At 37.5% G+C, this 20,639-nt stretch overlaps 1 long non-coding RNA gene across 3 annotated transcripts in view; it reads left to right on the top strand.

The window, feature by feature from the left end:
- The window catches only part of LOC129471006 (uncharacterized), a 275,579-nt gene that overhangs the window by 91,964 nt on the left and 162,976 nt on the right, over positions 1–20,639 (top strand). The window contains exons 5-6 of one of the 3 annotated variants that reach the window (XR_010116257.1): positions 1,170–1,248; positions 1,566–3,624. The exons of the other annotated variants lie outside the window; for them this stretch is intronic. This is a non-coding gene — a long non-coding RNA (uncharacterized lncRNA). Of the gene's footprint in view, positions 1–1,169; positions 1,249–1,565; positions 3,625–20,639 lie in introns of those variants that run through there. 3 annotated transcript variants of the gene reach the window in all.

Genomic DNA, 20,639 nt, shown 5'->3' with positions numbered 1-20,639 from the left:
AATTATTTTCCTCTTTACTCACGTTTTTTTATTATTATTATTATCTATATTCGTAGGTCACAAAGGTCTTACATAGTGTGGCATAGTGAAGATAAGTTTGGGCAGAAAGTTAGAAAACTAGAACTTGATCCTATGTGTGCCACCAATTAGGTGTGCATGCTCTTGAATTTCATTTAAAATTGTGTTGTAATCTTCATCTCTCATCAGAGAATATTAGACTAGGTAATTTTCTAGACTCTTTTTCAAATTATCTAAATTAGAAATTGTTTCTCTTGCAGTTTGAGTTCATTTAATTTGATTGAAATCAATTCAACTCACATCCATTCGATTTAGTTGTATTCGAATCGAAGAGTATTTATTACAACTTTCTATAGACACAGTCCTGCTATGAGCGCTGTACAGCCAGGGAACTCCTCTGTGAGGTGGGGGAATGAAAAAGATTTGTAATGACTGATTTGTGACTTCAAAGTCCTGACTTTTCTCCCATTGATTTTTACTATAATTAGTGAAGTTAACCTCAAGAAATCATAAAGTCAGAAAAAGTTATCTTTGGCATGTCTTCTTTCTTCTAACTAGGTTCTCAAATAGATAAGTGTGTCCTCATTTTGAACCCAGGCCTCCCAGAACCTGTTTTTTTTTCTAAGCAAAGCTCTGTGCTGTTCTAATACATGTCTTTCTTCACCTTCTCTCTGTTACACCAGCCACATTCTTTCATTTTCTTTGTGTCTCAGCTAACTTTGTTGTTGGATGTGACACTAATAAAATTCTAAATCAGAAATACATAATAAATCACCAACTTACTGAAGACTTTCTCCCACACTCTTTGTCCTAATAAATGTTCCATCTCTGGTAACTGCAATGACTCGCTCATTGCCTGCAGTGTACTTTTTTTCATGGTTCACAAAGGAGCCAAGAAGACAGAGAAAGGCATACGCTAAACTCATATACTTCAACTCTAAGTCTTGTGTTTGCTTCCATTCTAGTTTCTTTTAATGAGTTAATTTGTTCCTTACTTTTCAGTAATCCTGCTTTTGCAAAGATGCTGCCTTCAAGATACTCTCTTACAGTAACTAATACACACTTCTCTCATAAAAATATTCTGTGGAAAATATGCAGCAAACAAAAAATTCTAAATTAAACTTAATACATTCTGTTTTCTTCCTCCTCAGCTCAACAAGACTGCAGCTCGCTGCTTGAGTTCCACCTTCCTAAGCCAGGGTGGAAAATGTTCCTAAGAAGGTGGCCAGGGTGAGAGTGCTGCTCACTTCATTTGTTTCCTTAAGTTCAAGGATCAGTTTGTTTTTTTTTTGTCCAATAACTGAACAAAAGGGTTTTTTATGTTCACATATTTGGTTCAGTTTTAAAATTGTTTACAGTAGAAAAGCAGGTGTCTTCAGTCATTTTCCCTCATGAATGGAAATCCATAGTATTTACATGAGAGTTTGTTTACAGGTGAATTTAGTAAAGGTAGCTGTATTAGTCTGTTCTCACACTACTAATGAAGACATACCTGAGACTGTGTAATTTATAAAGGAATGAGGTTTAATTGACTCACTGTTCCACAGGGATGAGAAGGCCTCAGGAAGCTTGTAATCATGGTGGAAGGGGATGCAAACACATTCTTCTTCAGATGGCAGCAGCAAGGAGAAGTACAGAGCAAAAGGGGGAAAAGGCTCTTATACAACCATCAGATCTTGTGAGAACTCACTCACTATCATGAGAACAGCATGGAGGTACATGGAGGTAATGGGCTCCCATGATTCAATTACCTCCCACTTGTCCCTCCCATTACACATGGGGATTATGGGAACTACACTTCAAGGTGAGATTTTATGAGATTTGAATGGGAACACAGCCAAACCATATCATTCCACTATTGACCCCTCCCAAATCTCTTGTCTTCACATTTCCAAACGTAATCATGCCCTCCAACAATCCCCTAAAGTCTTAACTCATTCCAGCATTAACTCAAAAGTCCAAGTCCAAAGAGTCTTATCTGAGACAAGGCAAGTCCCTTCCACCTATGAGCCTATAAAATCAAAAGCAAGTTAGTCCCTTCCTAGATACAATGAAAGTACAGGCCTTGGGTAAATACATCTGTACTAAATGGGAGAAATTGGACAAAACAAAGAGGCTACAGGACCCATGCAAGTTCAAAATCCAATAGGATAGTCCTTAAACTTTAAAGTTCCAAAATGATCTCCTTTAACTCCATGTCTTATATCCAGGACATGCTGATTCAAAAGTTAGGCTCCCACAGCCATGGGCAGCTTTGTCCTTGTGGCTTTACAGGGTACAGGCCCCCTCCTGTCTGCTTTCATGGGCTGGTGTTGAGTGTCTGTGGCTTTTCCAGGTGCACAGTGGCCCACTCCTGCAGCAAACTTCTGCCTGGACATCCAGGAATTCCATACATCCTCTGCTATCTAGGTGGAGGTTCCCAAACCTCAATTATTGATTTCTCTGCACCTGCAGGCTGAACACCATGGGAAACCACCAAGGCTTGGGGCTTGCACCCTCTGAAGCCAAGGCTTGAGCTGTACCCTGGCCACTTTTAGCAGTGGCTGGAGCAGCTGGGATACAGGGCACCAAGTTCCTAGGCTGCAAACAGGAGGGTGAGCCCAGCCCAACAAACCATTTTTTCCTCCTAGGCCTTGGGCTTATGATGGGAGGGGCTTCCATGAAGGTCTGTGACATACCCTGGAGACATTTTTCCCATTGCCTTGGTAATTAACATTTCACTTCTTGTTATGCAAATTTCATAGCAGGCTTGAATTTCTCCCCAGTAAAATGGGTTTTTCTTTTCTATTCTATTGTCAGGCTGCAAATTTTTCAAACTTTTATATTCTGCTTCCTCTTGAATGCTTTGCTGCTTAGAAATTTATTCTGCCAGTTACCGTAAATCATCTCTCTCAAGTTTAAAGTTTCACAGATGACTAGGGAAGGGACAAAATGCTGCCAGTCTCTTTGCTAAAGCATAGGAAGAGTCACCTTTGCTCCAGTTGCCAACAAGTTCCTCATCTCCATCTGAGACCACCTCAGCCTGGACTTTACTGTCCATATCACTATCAGAATTTTGGTCAAAGCCATTCAACAAGTTTCTAGGAAGTTCCAAACTTTCCCACGTCTTCTTATCTTCTTCTGAGCCCTCCAAACTGTTCCAGCCTCTGTCTGTTACCCAGTCCCAAAGTCATTTCCACATTTTTGGGTATCTTTATAGCAGCATCCCACTCTACCAGTACCAATTTACTATATTAGTCCATTCTCACACTGCTAATAAAGACATACCTAAGACTGGGTAATTTAAAAAGGAAAGAAGTTTAATTGACTCACAGTTCTGCAGGGTTGGAGAGGCCTCAGGAAACTTAAAATCATGGCAGAAAAAGAAGCAAACATATCCCTCTTCACAAGGCGACAGCAAGGAGAAGTGCAGATCAAAGTAGAGGGAAAACCCCGTATAAAACCATCAGATCTTGTGAGAACTCACTCACTATTACGAGAACAGCATGGACATAACCACCCCTATCATTCAATTACCTCCCACGGTGCCCCTTCCATGACATGTGGGGATTGTGGGAACTATAATTCAAGATGAGATTTGGGTGGGAAAACAGCCACACCATACCATTAGCCGTATGGACAATAACTATGATGTTAGAGTAATTCCCAAAGAAAATAGTTTCAAATATACTTTCTTTTTGAAAAGCAAAAAAAAAAAAAATTCTAAATTAACTCTAATTAAGACATCTTGATGTTTCACTGTTACTTGCATTTTGAACTCTTCATTTGGCTAAACCATACTAGAATCCCAACTCTTTGACTGTAAGGATAGGTTCCCTGGCCAGTAAAATGGGGACAGTCATGCCAACCTAACAATTTTGTTTTAGTGACTAAATTATCAAATAAAGTAATTTAAAAAATTTTTCAGTGCCTGACACTTAGCAGTAACTCAAGAAATACGGAATTGGTTATGGTTATGATTATTACTATCATTTCAGGTTAGGCTATTAGATACATAAGAAAGTTTGAGTTTTACAGGCTTCTAAATGCCTCTTAATGTATGCATCTTTGATGTATATTCCTCCACTTTGTTATATTATTATTTTCCTGCACAAATATATACTTTAACTATGTATATTAGCATGTCTCAACTCTAGTCCCAAAATAATCTAACCTGATGAAAGAAAAAGAAATGTTATAGTAAGTTTGGGAAAACATTGTGATCAACAAGGTTCAGGTTTCCATTAATATATCAAAGGCACTGAAAAAACCTCTAGTAAAAAAAAAATATGTACATATATATATATATATATATATAAACATATCTATATATTTATACAAATGCTATTATACATGCTATTATACAACATCTTTTAATAGTACATTTTATTAAACATGCATTGGGAGAGGCCAGTATATAAAATACCTTGGTTTTTGTTGAAACCATTAAATGAATAAATATTTACATTTTTATTATAGTAGAGATTGGCATCTTTTATTTATTTATTTTTTTTATTTATTTATTTTTTTTGAGACGGAGTCTCGCTCTGTCGCCCAGGCTGGAGTGCAGTGGCGCAATCTCGGCTCACTGCAAGCTCCGCCTCCCAGGTTCACGCCATTCTCCTGCCTCAGCCTCTCCGAGTAGCTGGGACTACAGGCGCCCGCCACCACGCCCGGCTAATTTTTTTGTATTTTTAGTAGAGACGGGGTTTTCACTGTGGTCTCGATCTCCTGACCTCGTGATCCACCCGCCTCGGCCTCCCAAAGTGCTGGGATTACAAGCGTGAGCCACCGCGCCCGGCCGAGATTGGCATCTTTTATAACAGAATCCTTTTCTTTTGTAAATTTATGCATTGTTTATTTTGAAATATTCACTTATCAAAAGACACATTTGTAGAGATTATGAAAATAAGAAGCACCTACAATTTTAGAGTGAAATACTTTAAATGTATCTGTATAATAGTTTAACAATTACTTGGCAGAGATTACCTGAATATATGAGTGTTTAATATTTTTAAGCAAGAAGTAGAAATACAGTTTGATGTAGTTTGACCCACCGTTGAAATACTTGTATAAATTAGAATCAAGAGAGTTAAGCACTAAGATTTGAGAAAAGCAGAGAGAATGCTAAACCCAGGAATGACTGGAGGTAGGCCAGGACCTGAAGGCCTGAAGCCATCATGACTTTCCTGTCCCCTTTTCTCTGTTTCTTTCAAGACATTGGCTTTGCTCAATTTCAGTGTGAAGCATCTTGTTCTATACACATCCCACTGAGAGCTCTTGATTTGAGCAGTTTATAATTTTAGTTAAGAATGGCCAGGTGTGGTGGCTCACGCCTGTAATCCCAGCACTTTGGGAGGCCAACACGGGCGGATCATGAGATCGGGAGTTCGAGACTAGCTTGGCCAACATGGTGAAACCCCGTGTCTGCTAAAAATACAAAAAAATTGGCTGGATGTGGTGGCAGGCATCTGTAATCCCAGCTACACAGGAGGCTGAGGCAGGAGAATTGCTTGAACCTCAGGAGGCAGAGGTTGCAGTGAGTTGAGACCACACCACTGCACTCCAGCCTGGGTAACAGAGTGAGACTCCATCTCAAAAATAATAATAATAATAATAATAATTTTAGTCAAGAACAGAGATCCTCATAAATTTGGTTCTAGAAACTTTGGAGAAAGGCCCTTAAGGTCCAGGTTAGGTTGAGTGTCTCAGAAGTCAGAGAACATATCCACAGTGTACTGATGTCATTATGTCCACAAAACTCACCATGAACAGTGCCCAGAAGAAAATATGGGCTGTCTCGGTGGCAGAACGAGACCCTGTCTCCAATTAAAAAAAAAAAAAGAGTTAATAGGGAGGGAATTCATAGAGATTCACTGTACCAGGATTAGATATTATTCATTGAGAAAAGGAACATACACTCTTTTTCAATAAACATCCTTAAAGGCCAATATCACCTACGTATCCTTCCCTTTGAAATTTAGGTTGCTTCACTTAAATCTGCTAATTTTGTTGATTGGTCAAAGTCCAGAGCTTCTTCATAATTTTCTGAGTTCTGGCAGCTTATGCACTCCTGGTTCCCTCTAGCTCTGTCTTGGTGCTTTTTTATCCATCCACTCTTGTTAGGTCTTCATGCGAAGACCAGGCTTTTCACCTTTTCTGGGGGAAAGGAGAATGGAAATACACTGGCACAAAGCTGCGTGTGTTGCAGGGTGAGGAGAAAGGGAATTGAGCTTTTACAAGAGTTTGTAGTATAGGTGGAAAGGAAGACTCAGACTGCTGAGTGCAAGCACACTGACCCTGTGTCAACACCCACAGCCCTGTCCTCTCTTTTCCCCCTGGTTCGGTTAGAAGAAATCTTATTCTGCTCAAATGAAGTACATTCTATGTCCAACAGCCCTCACATCCTCCAATTCTTGAAGTCTTATTTTCTACCACAAGCACTCATTTACTAATTTATTTTCCCAGCAAAATCAATTTTTCTTTCCAAAAATGAATTCTGATGGCTAAAGTGTTCTCAATCTTTTTAGCTTATTGGAGTCATCCATTTCAATTATTTCTGATGTGTTATTTGAGTGATCTGGGTTCCAAGCTGAGGCTTCCAAACCACTTGCTATATTAGTTACATGTATTTTTATTAACTATGTAATGTGAGTCTCTGTGGGAGCTGTTTTGAAAGTAGTGGAGGTGGGTATAATTGAACTTTAGTAGAATACACTGCTAGTATTCAAGAAGTGATACAATAATAATAGTACCAATAATAATAACAACTGGCCCTTACGTAACATCTACTGTTAACTAGTCGCAGTTCTGAGTACTTTACATACATTAAATATCTCTTAATCGCTACAATCACCCTCTGAAGTAGGTATTATTATTATCTATATTTCACAGATGGGGAAACTGAGAAGCATAGAAGTTAAATACTTTGTTCAGGTTTCTCAGCTTATAAGATTTAAGCCTTGGCAATCTAACTCCTATGTCTCTGTTCTTAAAGAGACATTAGGATAAATATAAGAAGATGCAGAAAATGCTAATCACTGGAGTCCTTGAAGAGATGATAAAGGGAGGTAGCTTAGCAGGGCTACTCACTAGAATTGAAGATGCCACTCTAGGAGGCTGCAGTGCATTTTTTGGGGATAGTGGCTGGGATAGAGAAGGTTTATATGGCAGGACTAGAGGTTTTCGAAAGGGACAGAGAGCATGGCAGATAGATTAAAATGATGAAGGACCCTGAGTAGCGTAAGATGTGCCATTCCATAGTGCTTCACTGCAGGTATGAAAGATACATCTTTAAAACAAGAATTAGTAATTTATTTTGGAAAATATCAAGGTGGCCACATTTAGCATAATGGCCAGTATGGGACTAAAGCATAACTTACTTGAATTAAGTGTGAGGGTAGAGGAAACCATGATAAAATATCTTTAGGAATTCATAGATATTATTGATATTTAAATATATGTATATCAAGACTTGGAACATATATTAAAGAAAAGGATAATATATTTCCTGTACATGTGTTAAAAATTGAGAATTGTTTGCAAGAAGCTATGCCAAAAAAATCTTGTGAAGTAGATTTGTACATCAAGTCTGTAAGGATTAAGAAAGTGCACATTGTACTTCCTGCAAAGTCTAATTAAAAAGCCTTAGACTTCAGAAAGGACCAGTCACCCTTCAAATTTCTGATGTCAATGAAATTAATTGGGAATGATTGGGCAAAAATAAACAAGATATTGAGGAATCTGTTTGTATTTAGAAAGCTGGGGATGCTGTGGTAGCCTTGCCCTTTAGAAATCAGATCTCGATGAATAGGGACATGATATGTGGAGCTAAGCAGATCATCTCTTTTTAGTGAGAAGTCTCCCTAAAATAAGCCATTGCTCCCAGGAGAGGCCCTGACTTGCCTCTGCTTAATGAGGCTTCACATAATAAAACATGAGTGATGACCCAGAAGCTCTAAGTAATAGCTAGTTACAAGGCTGGGACATAATTTTTGAAATGCCATAGGAATTCATGGGAAAGAGAGGTATCTCCCAAAAGTCAAAGACTTCATGGAGAAGGAGTGTTTCACTTGGGTTTTGAAAAATAGGTTTGATTTGAACAGAGATGTGTAGAGGTTTTTTTTTTTTATTTATTTAAGGGAACAACTACATATAAAATATAGAGGAAAGAGAAAAGTTGAGGGTGGTAAGATGTTGAAAGAGATGTTGAAATTAGCTAAAACATCAGCTACAAATTAGGAAGTTGTGAGTGATAAACAGGAAAAAGAAACATTCAAGTGATTTTATGGAGAATTTAAATATTTGCATATTAAATAAAGTTGATTCTTATAAATTATATAATAAAGTAGGATGGAACATTTCAAGCAGGGGAATAACATGATTGAACTATAATAGAATGCCTGGAATTTAACTTGCTCCTAAAGTGGTTCATTAAGTGTTGAAAATAATCATTGTAAAATATTTTCAGAACTCACAGCATGGATTATAAATTAGCTGACTAAATGTACTTTTTAAATCCTCTTATTTTGTTGAATAAAAGACTGGTTCTTTTAGAACCAAAGCTGTAATACTAAAAAGGCTATATATAAAAAACTTATTTTTTTATAATAATCACATTCATCCTCTTTTAAGTAATCCTTTCACTTGCTTTTTTTTTAATCAAATGTCTTGCACTGGGATCATTCATCAAGTCTGTATTTGGAGTTTGTGCTTCATAATTCAAATTGCCAACAATCTTACATTTTCTTTCATAAGTACAAAGGGCCTCTGTTACACACATGCATTTATATAATGGCACAATTGTATCACTTGTTTATAAATCTTAACTTGGTTATTTTTAGGATAACTTTTATTATAGTATAAGATACGTGTAGCATAACAAAAGATATATATTTTAATGTAGCATAAATTAACTATAGTACCTATACTTACAAAGACCTAAGTATACAGCTCAATGAATTTTTTGCAAAGTGAATACAGCTATGTAACCACCACCCGGGTCAAGATGTAATGTCTACATCTTGAAATGTAGCCCAGATACCTCCTCATTTCTTCTCTCAATCTTTAACCTTGACCCACAAATGTAAACATTACTCTCATTTCTATCACAATAAATTTTTTTGAGCTCATATATATGTGAAATCATATCAAATGTATTTTGTTTGAGTTCTTCGTTCAATATAAGCGTATAAGTTTCACCCATGTTGTTGCATATAGAAATAGTTAATTTAACTCCTTTTTTTGTTTTTTCTTTTTTTCTGTATGTTGTGGTACTATATGGATACAACAATGTCTATGTAACTATATGATATGGCTTGGCTCTGTGTCCCCACCCAAATCTGGTCTCAAATTGTAATCCCCAATGTTGGTTGGGGTGGGGGACCTGGTAGGAGGAGGTGATTGGATCATGGGGGTTGATTTACCCCTTGCTCTTCTTGTGATAGTGACTGAGTTCTCATGAGATCTTTTTGTTTGAAAGTGTGTAGCACTTCCGTCTTCAATCTCTCTCCTGCTGGCCATGTAAATATGTGCTTGCTTCCTCTTTGCCTTCGGTCATGATTGTAAGTTTCCTGAGGCCTGCCCAGAAGCAGAAGTCTGTACAGCCTGCAGAATCATGAACCAATTAAACCTCTTTTCTTTATAAATTACCCAGTCTCAGGTATGTCTTTATAGCAGTGTGAGAATGGACTAATACAGAAAAATTGGTACCAGAGAAGGGGGGCGTTGCTATAAGGATACCTGAAAATGTAGAAGCAGCTTTGAAACGGTTTACTGGGCAGAGGTTGGAACAGCTTGGAGGGCTCAGAAGAAGAAAGGAGAATGAGGGAAAGTTTGGAACTTCTTGGAGACTCATTGAATGGTTGTAACCAAATTGCTGATAGTGATATGAACAATGAAGTCCAAGGCTAAGGAGATCTCAGATGAACAGGAGGAACTTATTGGGAACCAGTGTAAAGGTCACTCTTGCTATGCTTTAGCAAAGAGACTGGTGGCATTGTGCTCCTGTTTTAGAGACATGTGAAACTTTGAACTTGAAAGACATGATTTAGGGTATCTAGCATAAGAAATTTCTAAGCATCATTGTTCAAGATGTGGCCTGGCTGCTTCTAAGAGGATATGCTCACATGTGTGAACAAAGAGATGGTCTGAAATTGGAACTTATATTTAAAAGGGAAGCAGACCATAAACATTTCAAAAATTTGCAGCCTGGCCTTGTGGTAGAAAAGAAAAACCCATTTTCAGGGCAGAAATTCAAGCTAACTGCAGAAATTTCTGTAAGTAGGGAGGAGCTGAATGTTAATAGTCAATACAATGGGGAAGATGCCTCCAAGGCATTTAAGAGACCTTCAAGTAGTGCCTCCCTTCACAGGCCTGCAGGCCTAGGAGGGCAGAATGGTTTTGTGGGCTGGGCCCAGGGCCCCACTGCTCTGTGTAGCCTTGGGACACAGTACCCTACATCCCAGCTGTTTCAGCTCCAGCTTTGGATAGAAGGGACCCAGAAATGTCTCAGGCCACTGCTTCAGAAGGTACAAGCTGAAAGCCTTGGCCACTTCCACATGGTGTTAAGACTGTGGGTGTGCAGAGGGCAAGAGGTGGGGTTTGCAAGCCTCTGCCTAGCTTTCAGAGGATATGTAGAAACACCAACAGAGTCTCCACTTTGGCACTGTCCAGTGGAGCTGTGAGAAGAGTGCCACGGTCCTCTAGACTCCAGAATGGTAGATTCACCAACAGCTTACACCATGTACTTAGAAAAGTTGCAGGCACTCAACCCCAGCCCATAAAAGCAGCTGTGAGGGTTACACCCTGCAGAGCCACAAAAGCAGAGATGTCCATGGCATTAGGAGCCCAACTCTTGCATTAGTGTGGCGTGGATGTGAGACATGAAATCAAAGGAGATTATTTTAGTGCTTTAAGATTGACTGGCCTGCTAGATTTCTGACTTGCATGGCACCTGTAGCCCATTTGTTTTGGCCAATATTGCCCATTTGGAGTAAGAGCGTTTACACAATGCCTGTACCCTCATTGTATCTTAGAAGTAACTAACTTGTTTTTTATTTTACAGGCTCATATGTAGAAGGGACTTGCCTTGTCTCTGATGATATTTTGGACTTTGACTTTTGAGTTAATGCTGGAATGAGTTGCAACTTTGGAGACTGTTGGGAAGGCATGATTGTGTTTTGAAATGTGAGGATATGATATTTGGGAGGGGTCAGGGGAAGAATGATATGGTTTGGCTCTGTGTCCACACTCAAATCGCATATCAAATTGTAATCACCATGTGTTGAGGGAGGGAGCTGGTGGGAGGTGATTGGATCATAGGGGCAGATTTCCCCCTTGCTCTTCTCATGATAATGAGTGAGGTCTCATGAGATCTGGTTGTTGGAAAGTGTGTAACACTTCCCCCTTTGCTGTCTCTCCTCATGGCCATGTGAAGACATACTTGCTTCCCCTTCACCTTCTGCCATGATTGTAGTTTCCTGAGGCCTGCCCCGAAACAGAACGTGTACAGCCCCTAGAACTATGAGCCAATTAATCATCTTTTCTTTATAAATTACCCAGTCTCAGATATGTCTTTTTTGCAGTGTGAGAACAGACTGATACACCATAATACTATTAATTGTCTTTAATATTGTTTTTCAATTTATAATATAAATAAAGTTGTAAAGCACAGTCTTATATGTGTCTCCTCATGCATAGCTATACTCATTTATGTTAGATATAGCAGGGAATGTAATTATTGGAACATAGGGCAAGCATATGTTCAGCTTTAGTTTAACTTTATTCTTTTTATCTACTCGGTTTAGAGGTTATTAGAGGATGCATTATCATCATTCTGGTAGAATATAAATGGCTTCCTTCTTTCTCTTAAATCACTGATACTGATGTATTCAGCACTTCTTTTTAGGACACTACAGAAATTTTATATATACGTGTAGAAATCAAGCCAGCAAAATATAATGATTTTATTGAAGTCATGCATAAAGTAAATAAGAGCTTTGGAAATATAGCTCAGAATATGCAAACCCTCAAGTCATCATAAAATGCCACTTTAAAATATTCAATCAAAAGTAAAAATATTCTGGTAAAGAATCATCCTGGAGTGGATGAAGGCAACATGCTATTCAATGTAGTCTTTCTCACCACCAAAGGAATTGACTTTTTATTTTTTATTTTTTTTTGAGACGGAGTCTTGCTCTGTCACCCAGGCTGGAGTGCAGTGGTGCAATCTCGGCTCACTGCAAGCTCCGCCTCCCAGGTTCACGCCATTCTCCTGCCTCAGCCTCTCCGAGTAGCTGGGACTACAGGCGCCCGCCACCACGCCCGGCTAATTTTTTTTTTTGTATTTTTAGTAGAGACGGGGTTTCACCGTGGTCTTGATCTCCTGACCTCGTGATCCGCCCGCCTCGGCCTCCCAAAGTGCTGGGATTACAAGCGTGAGCCACTGAGGAATTGACTTTTGAAAGGAGTGATAGGTCTGGCATACAGTGATAGACTCTGATCAGAAACATAAAGTCATTTACATTGTGCGCAGACTATGATGGCGGATGTGATGCTATTTCTAGGACAATGATGGGTTCAGGTAGCATTGGTGGCAATCTGGCTGGTGTAGACTCATTCAGCAGCTTGATTCCAGTTGGTTTCTTCAGAGAATAGGCCCCTCTAGTAAGCATCTGCATGAGTGAACTAGATGGTTTGTTAGAAGCAGCAATTTATTTCCACAACTTGCAGCCCCAAAGGGGTTGCATTTAATTGTCCAGTAATTTTTCAAATAGGAGAAAAAAATAGACTGGTCATTGGCAACAGCCCAAGAGCCAGAAAATAAATTCAACAGGGTTATGAATGGGGGTATGGGCCAAAGCTATAAGGACGATCTCGAGTTTTCTCCACTGAACAAAGTGACCAGATCCATTTTTACGGAGTGGCCCCAGCCTCAGCTGCCAACCATTGGATCTCAGCATAGCCAAAATTTCAGTGAACCAGGACCAGCCATTCAGAGTACAGTGGCCATACTTCAGATAATGGAGAGGGGAATAAAATTTTCCACAGATGTACAATGAGTAATCACATTACACATTTATGCCTATAACAAAACATCCTATATTTCCCATAAATATATATATCAACTATGTACCCACAAAAATTAAAAATTAAAAGTTTTAAATGAAAAAAAATTTCCCCAAGAGTCAGCTGCTGCATTTCATATAAAATTGAGGGTTGCTGGGACCTAATCACGTGTTTTCTTTTATTTGCTATTTCCTTGTAACAAACACGGATTTTTGGGCCTTTCCTACATTGTTAGTGGGTGAGTTTCAGTTGCCTCACTTTAAAATGGGAACACTGAAATAAAGAACCCCAAGGGTCATAGGGGTCAGGACCCAATAGCAAGCTAATAGCTGTCTCTCTAAAGTGTTTTACTTGATAGCTGCTTCTGAGTGGTGACAAATACCCAAAGAGGCATCTTCCTTTGTCAGAGACTATAATTAGCATAATCACAAATACATGGAGCTTAAAGGGCTCATTAGGGCTGTGGGGCCTTGAAGATAGAAAGAATGCCACAGCTTGCTAGACAGCTTTCAACTCAGACTTCCTAAAAATGCTGGTTTTCAAGATGACTGACATAAAGGCTCAAGTAGAGTTCGCCAGTTAGGTATGTTGTGTTTCCAAAACCCAATGATCCAGTAAGGTACTGGATCTCCCTTTTCTTGGTTAGGGGCTGAGCACAAAGCAGTTTTTCATTGATTATAGAAATCTAAAGGAAATGTGGAGAATTGTTTCCCTACACTTAGCAGTTGTAAAATTTAATAAACTTTTCAAATATTTCTGGCTTTCAACTTTCTTCTACAGAGACATGTTGTAAATTTGGAGCAGAGATGTATAAAATGTATAAAGTCCCTATTATACAGTAAGTATTCAGTAAAGTAGTAGAAAAATTCTTCAGGAAAGAGAAAATTGAGTGAATACATTTTATAATAAAATATAACCAGTATGGATTTAATATTATATAACAGTCAATTAGAATTCAGTATTTCTATAAGGCAGCTGATAACATTATTTCTAGCAATGTAAATTTATTATATCATTCATGACTTAGAGCTGATCATGAAAATGTCTTTCTATTAAGTCGCAAACCTCAAAGTGTTCTCTTAAATAGCAGCATGTATTTTCCTACTTGTACATATATTTTTAGTTTAAATGTGCCTACACGCACATGTGTTGTATTAGTCTGTTTTGTGTTGTTATAAAGGAATAACTGAGATTAGGTAATTTATAAAGGAGTTTTATTTTGTACATTGTTCTGCAGGCTGTACAAGCATGGCACCAGCATCTGCTTAGCTTCCAGTGAGGCCTCAGGAAGCTTTCACTCATGGTGGAAGGCAAAGGAGTAGCACATGTGTCATTTGGTAATAGAGGGAGTGAGAGTGAGAGAGAGAGAGAGAGAGAGTCTGAGTCTCTTAAATAACCAGATCTCACTTGGACTAATTACTGGAAGGAGGACGCTAACTCATTCATGAGTGATCTGCCCCCATGACCCAAACACCTCCCATCAGGCCCCACTTCCAACACTGGGGATCATATGTCAACATGAGATTTGGAGGGGACAAATAAACTACATCACACGCACATATTAATAAATCCAGGCAGCACTCAAAGTAATTAAAATTAAATATCAGGTCTGTACTGTCTAAGTTCACTTGGCTTGGCAGGAAATTATTATAAGTGTATATGTATATGTGTGTATATTTCTCCTTATTAAAATCAACATGCTGTTCAGAAATAATTTTATAGACTTTTTTAACTGTAAGCTGTTAGAACTATCTTTATGTCTTCATATTTGTCTATTAAATTCATTCATTAAATTCACTCATGAATGCATTGACTTAGTAAACTAATGTATCATCCACACAGCCAGAGAATTGAAAGGCTAATAGGAGATATAAGTAATAATTTTCACTGACCATAAATTAGTAATATGATCATGGAAACAAATCTGTAGTGAAAGAAGATAAAGGTTAGGTGTAAAATAACATTAAAGAGAGAAATGATGGATTGATGTAAACTAGAGAGGTTCAAGAATGCTAGAAACAGAAGGTCAGATTTAAGGAAAAGTGGAATTCACAAAAGACAAGTTTAAGCTGTCCAAATAAAGATAACGCAGAGCACAGAGAGCATGTAAAAGGAAAAGTACTGTGATCTGTGAGGAGGCTATCTTGGCCTTAGGAAAGCTGTTGTCATTAATACTCGTGTAGGTTTAAATTCTTTGGATTATTGGGGAAACCATAGTTGAGCCAGATATGAATTTAGGGAAGGCCATGAAACAGATATTTAATAAGGTTAAAATAAATATTTTCTTATAAAATTATTGTGTATGGAGTAATTATTAGCTATTTGATATTTGTGGTCCCTTTCCATTAAGTACTTTTGCCCTAGGAAGTGGCTAGCCAGCCCAAAACTGTATATTTTCAGCTCCCACCCAGACCCCTTATGTCTAAGTGGAGACATGGGATTAGTTCCTGCCAATGGAATGTGAGGGGAAGTGATGTATGCTACTTTTAGACCCTTCAGAAATCGCTAAGAAGTGAGTATAGATGTATGTGTTTCCAGTAGTCTCTTTCTCCATCTATTAATTTAACAGAATATTTCAAGATCCTTCAAAAAGACAGAGGAATAAGATGGGAACCTGAGTTTCTGAATGAACATGTGGAATGATCTAGGGCAGTGAGAAATAAATACTATTATATTATATCACTGAGTTTATTTCGGAGTTTATTTTTACAGCAGACGCTAATATATCAGTCTATTTGTCTCCATTTATTAGACAACTAGATATGAATCATCATAATATCAAAGCACCATTTTAAATTCTTCATTAGAGAACAACCAAAATTTGACTCAATATGATTCACCATAAAAATTCATTTTAATATCTTATATTCTGAAAGGCAAGATTCTAAAGCACATAAACGACCTTTTTGAGAAAGAAATAAATTTATACGTAGAGGCAAAAAAAAAAATTTAAAAGAGCATGTAGACTAGGAAAGCCAAACACTAGCCTTAGGATCTGAAGAATGGCATGCTGAAAATGTAAGGATAGATAATGCAGGGGAACTTTGTAGAAAATGTTTATTTTAAACTGCTGCAAGGTGATTTGGAATGCATTTCCGTTTTATAACCTCATTTTAGGTAGTTTCCAGTGTCTTTTAGCAGATAATTTAGCTGCTTCAGTGGATTTTATTGCTTCTTTCTAAATTTGTCAAGTCCTCCTTTGCCAATAGCATGAGGTTAAACGGATGTCAAGAGATTGCCTCTAGTTGTGATTGCTCTGTTTCCTATGACAGCACTAGTGCTCAGTGTTAAGGCTGTTCCCAAGTGCTGTTTCAACATCCAGGTTCAAATATTAGTCTGTTTTGTTATTACTTGGCTGATATATGATACGAAAAGTTCATCACTTCAGGCAGCTGATCCTTTGTCATTGTGTCCTTATGTCCTTTTTTCCCCAAATTTCCACTCATGTCCTAAACACTTAAGGCATTATTTATATTATAGGTTGACTATTCCTTATCAAAATGCTTGGGACCAGAAGTATTCAGGATTTTGGATTTTTTTTGTTTTGCATTTTGGACTATGTGTACATACATAATGTGATATCTTGGGAATAGGACCCAAGTCTAAACACAAAAGGTATTTCTTTTTCATATACACCTCATACACATAGCCTCAAGGTAATTTTCTATAATATTTTAATAATTTTGTTCATGAAACAATTTTGATGCATTTTGACTGCAACACACTATATGAGGTCAGGTATGGAATTTTCCACTTGTGGCAACATGTTGATACTCATATTTAGGAGCACTTTAGATTTTGATTTTTGTGTTAGGTATACTTAGACTATACTGGCAAATATGGCTAATTTAAAAATATGTGGTTCTCTTTCTGTCTCTCTCTTTTTTTCTGTCTCTCTCTTTTTTTCTGTCTCTGTCTCTCTCTCTGGCAATTACCAGTGATAGCTACATCTTTTTAGGATCTGAAAAGGCATAGATACTTTTAGCTAACCTGTCTTATTAGATGTAGACTTGTAAATTTTAAAATCTGCAATATTTTCTTTAATTTAGAAAAGTAATAAATGTATTTAAGATGGAAATACTGTGTAAGTGTAAAGCGCAAACTTTAAAAAATAAGCATATCTTAGTTTATAGATATCTGATAAATAATCACTACTTACTGATTAAGAAGATCAAACTAGGATTTGCTACACTAAATTAATCCTAGGTGACCTTATGTAAAGATAATGTATCCTTGCTATAAAATTTTAAATTGCAAACACATATGTGGGAGTTTACAAGTATTTTATTTTTAAAATACATATATTATGCTCCTTTTTATAAACAATTTGAAGAAACTTAAATAAAAAGACTGATTTAACATACCTAACCAAACAAAAACACAAAGGGAAATTAAGATCAAGGAAAAGGAGCAAGCAACTATTCTCAGTATAGCTACTCTAGTGTTAACAAGATGAAAGTGCAGTTTGTTTCTGGGCTACCACAAAGCCAAGCCAAGTTAGCCATGTTATCACAAAAGCACCAGTCCAAACATCAGGAGGCTCATGTTCAAGTTCTAGCTTCTGCAGGGAGCAAACCTTGAGAAAATCACCTTACTTCTCCCAGCTTCAGTTCCTTCATATGTAAATAATGGGCTAAAGCTAAGTCATTTCTAAGGTGTCTTCTTTAGACAGAAAATTGATTCTGCCCACACAAACCTGTAAATCTTAAAAAATGAATTCATGAGGATACCGGTTCAGGAATTTGCTGTTTGTTTTCGTAGCTGTCATGCTTATGCCCCCAGTCTCCCTGCCCTCCTCCCACACACATAATAGAGAGAATTGTACTAATAAATCCCAGAATATGGATACTTATTATGGAAACAAATATTTTTGTTTTAACTAACTTTTTTGTGTCTAGGACTTATTAGAGTGAACTTAGACAAACCAGATCTTTTAAGATTGGCAGTGGAGGCAAATAAGGAACAGTCCTCCATCTGGCTAAGTAAAAACGCTAACATTCTTGTGTATATGGAAGAAAATATTATTTAGTTGATTCTCATCAATCAGAAATGGAAGAACCCTTGAGGAGAGGATGATATTTTTCCTTTGTATTAGCCTTGTACAAAAAGACTACTTGAGCAAAAATGGTTTGGAAAAATTTAGTATGCATTTCCTAAACCAAAGTGTGGAGGAAATACCTTTCAGCATTTTAGAACCAACTATTATTACATATAAATAAATGATATCAAATACAAAGGACACTAAACTCAAGAATAGGTTTTTGCCTCTTAGAAACAAAGTAGTAATATCCATATCCCTAGATACTTCCTCAAAATTCTACTTTAATTCCAGCTTTTTAAAAAGACTACTTTGTTTGACACAGCTTGGGGTTTGATCTTCATGAATATTTTGTCTAGCTACCACAATATCTTTGATTGTAGGATCCTCTTATTGACAAATAATTTTTATATTCTGTGAAATGGGCCTATATTTACAGTTACATTATTTGGTAGTCTTCTTGCATTGATACCTGACTCTTCTTGTGTTCTCAGAATAAATCAACAAACCGTTCTTTATACCATTAAACTGTATGCTTTTACTGTGTTGTTCAGCTATTTTGTACTTTCACATCAATAAGCAACAATTGGTCTATCAATATCTATTCTTTAGTTTCTTAACTGTATTAGGGCTGCTGAATAGGTTTGATTATTGCAGAAATCGATTTTTCTGTGAAATTATTACATGGTTTAGATGTCCTTGCTGAAGGTTAAGTATGCTAAATCATATTTTATTTTATTTTTGGTAACATTAATAATTTTAACAATTGTTATCAAAGTAAAATTAGATGTACTAGGTATTAAATTACAAAAATGACTGCATTTATAAGGAGTTGTATCAGTTAGAAATGTTTTTGGTTGTGAGTGACAGAAAATCTAATTAATAGTAGCTGGCATAACTCAGGAATTTATATATTTCTTCCAGCAAGACCTGTAAGTGCAATGCTTTGTTGTGGCTCTATAATGTCACCCAGCCCCTATGTACTTTCGACCTTTCTGCTCCCCTGTCCTAAGGGGATAGTTCTCATGCTTAGGGTAAGGAAGCACATAGTACTGTCTTTTCAAGTATAAAGAAAGCTGAAAAGGGGAAAGGAGCAAAGATGCATAGTCTATCAATAGCTAGCCAAACCTGTCTACTGAAAACTCTAATTACATCTTCTTGTGTAGGGGTAGGGCTCAGGCCAATCTCAGTTATAAGCAGATGGGTGTTTTAATATTCTATGCTCTGTAGAAGGACGTAAGGAAGAAAGGTTATAAATACCTTTGTGGTTAACCAATTTGTAGGCTTTTCTCAGAGAATGTTCCTATTTTTATTTTTCTAAAGAACAGCCATTTGTGCCAAAACAGTGTGTGCCAGAGTGTCTCTCTCCTCCTGCCTCTCCCCTAGTATGTTAGTCTGATTTCTCCAGATAGACAGAATCAAGAGCTCTTGTCCCATGATCTGAAGTCAGGAAGCTGGAGATTCAGGAGAGCCAAAGGTATAGTTTTAGTCTGAGTCTGAAGGACTGAGAACCAGGGAAGATGATGGTGTAAGCTCCAGTCCAAGTCTAAGTAGAAGGCAGGAGAAGACTGATGTCCTGGCTTGAAGAGAGAGAGAGAGAATTCTCCCTTACTCCACCTTTTTGTTTTATTCAGGTTTCCAATGTACTTGATAAGGTGCACCCACAACGAGGACAATCTGCTTTACTCAGTCTACCAGTAGAAATGTTAGTGTAAACCAGAAACACTCCCACAGTCATACAAAATATCTGGGCACCTCATCGTCCAGTCAAATTGACTCATAAAATTAACCATCATGCCCACTTGCTCTGTAGGCTTGAGGGACATCTCTTAAGCTCTTCAACTTCCACATGATGGAGAGGTCAATCTCTTAGCTACAAGATTATAGCCTAAAGTAGAAGTTTTGGCATCACTGAGTTTGATATTAATGGAAGGCATGGTACCATTATCTGAGAAGTGTAGAGTGAAGGATTCTAGAGCAAGGAAAGTAATGTATGCCCAAAATTGACAGACTTATTTGAGGGCTTCTGAGTAGAGTAGCTGGCTCAAAGAAAATACACATGTACCTTGGAAATCTATAATCAGAGATTGCCATTAAGTGCAGTGTAAGCGGGGACTAATATTTCCTAAGCTGTGGCTGTATCCATCCACTAATAACTGTCTAGTGCTATAACATGACACAACATTGATTCTGTCTAACCTGGATATGGGGAAGAAGGGTTTTTCCTGGCCATTTAGGGATGCCCTGCTAAATTGGATTTCCTTTCTTCAAGTCTCAGTCCCAGAATCAAACTCTCAATGATAACTTTTCAATTCACTATTTTTGTAGAAGCTCTATTAGATTCTTGTGAAAATATAATTCCCTGGGGTCCTACCAAATATTTAATAATTCCATATTGACTGTGTTTCTCAGGTCTCTTTGGTTACCCTAGCTAAATAGAATTGTACAATTATTTTTCCCCTTGTACCATGGGTAAAGTTTCTCAGGATGAGCTGAAATTACTTATTTATTTTAAATGTATTGAATGTTCCTCTAA

The sequence above is a fragment of the Symphalangus syndactylus genome, chromosome 2, assembly GCF_028878055.3.
Source record: "Symphalangus syndactylus isolate Jambi chromosome 2, NHGRI_mSymSyn1-v2.1_pri, whole genome shotgun sequence".
Taxonomy (NCBI): domain Eukaryota; kingdom Metazoa; phylum Chordata; class Mammalia; order Primates; family Hylobatidae; genus Symphalangus; species Symphalangus syndactylus.
Note: the sequence above shows the minus strand (reverse complement) of the source record. Positions and strands in the feature narration are given on the sequence as shown.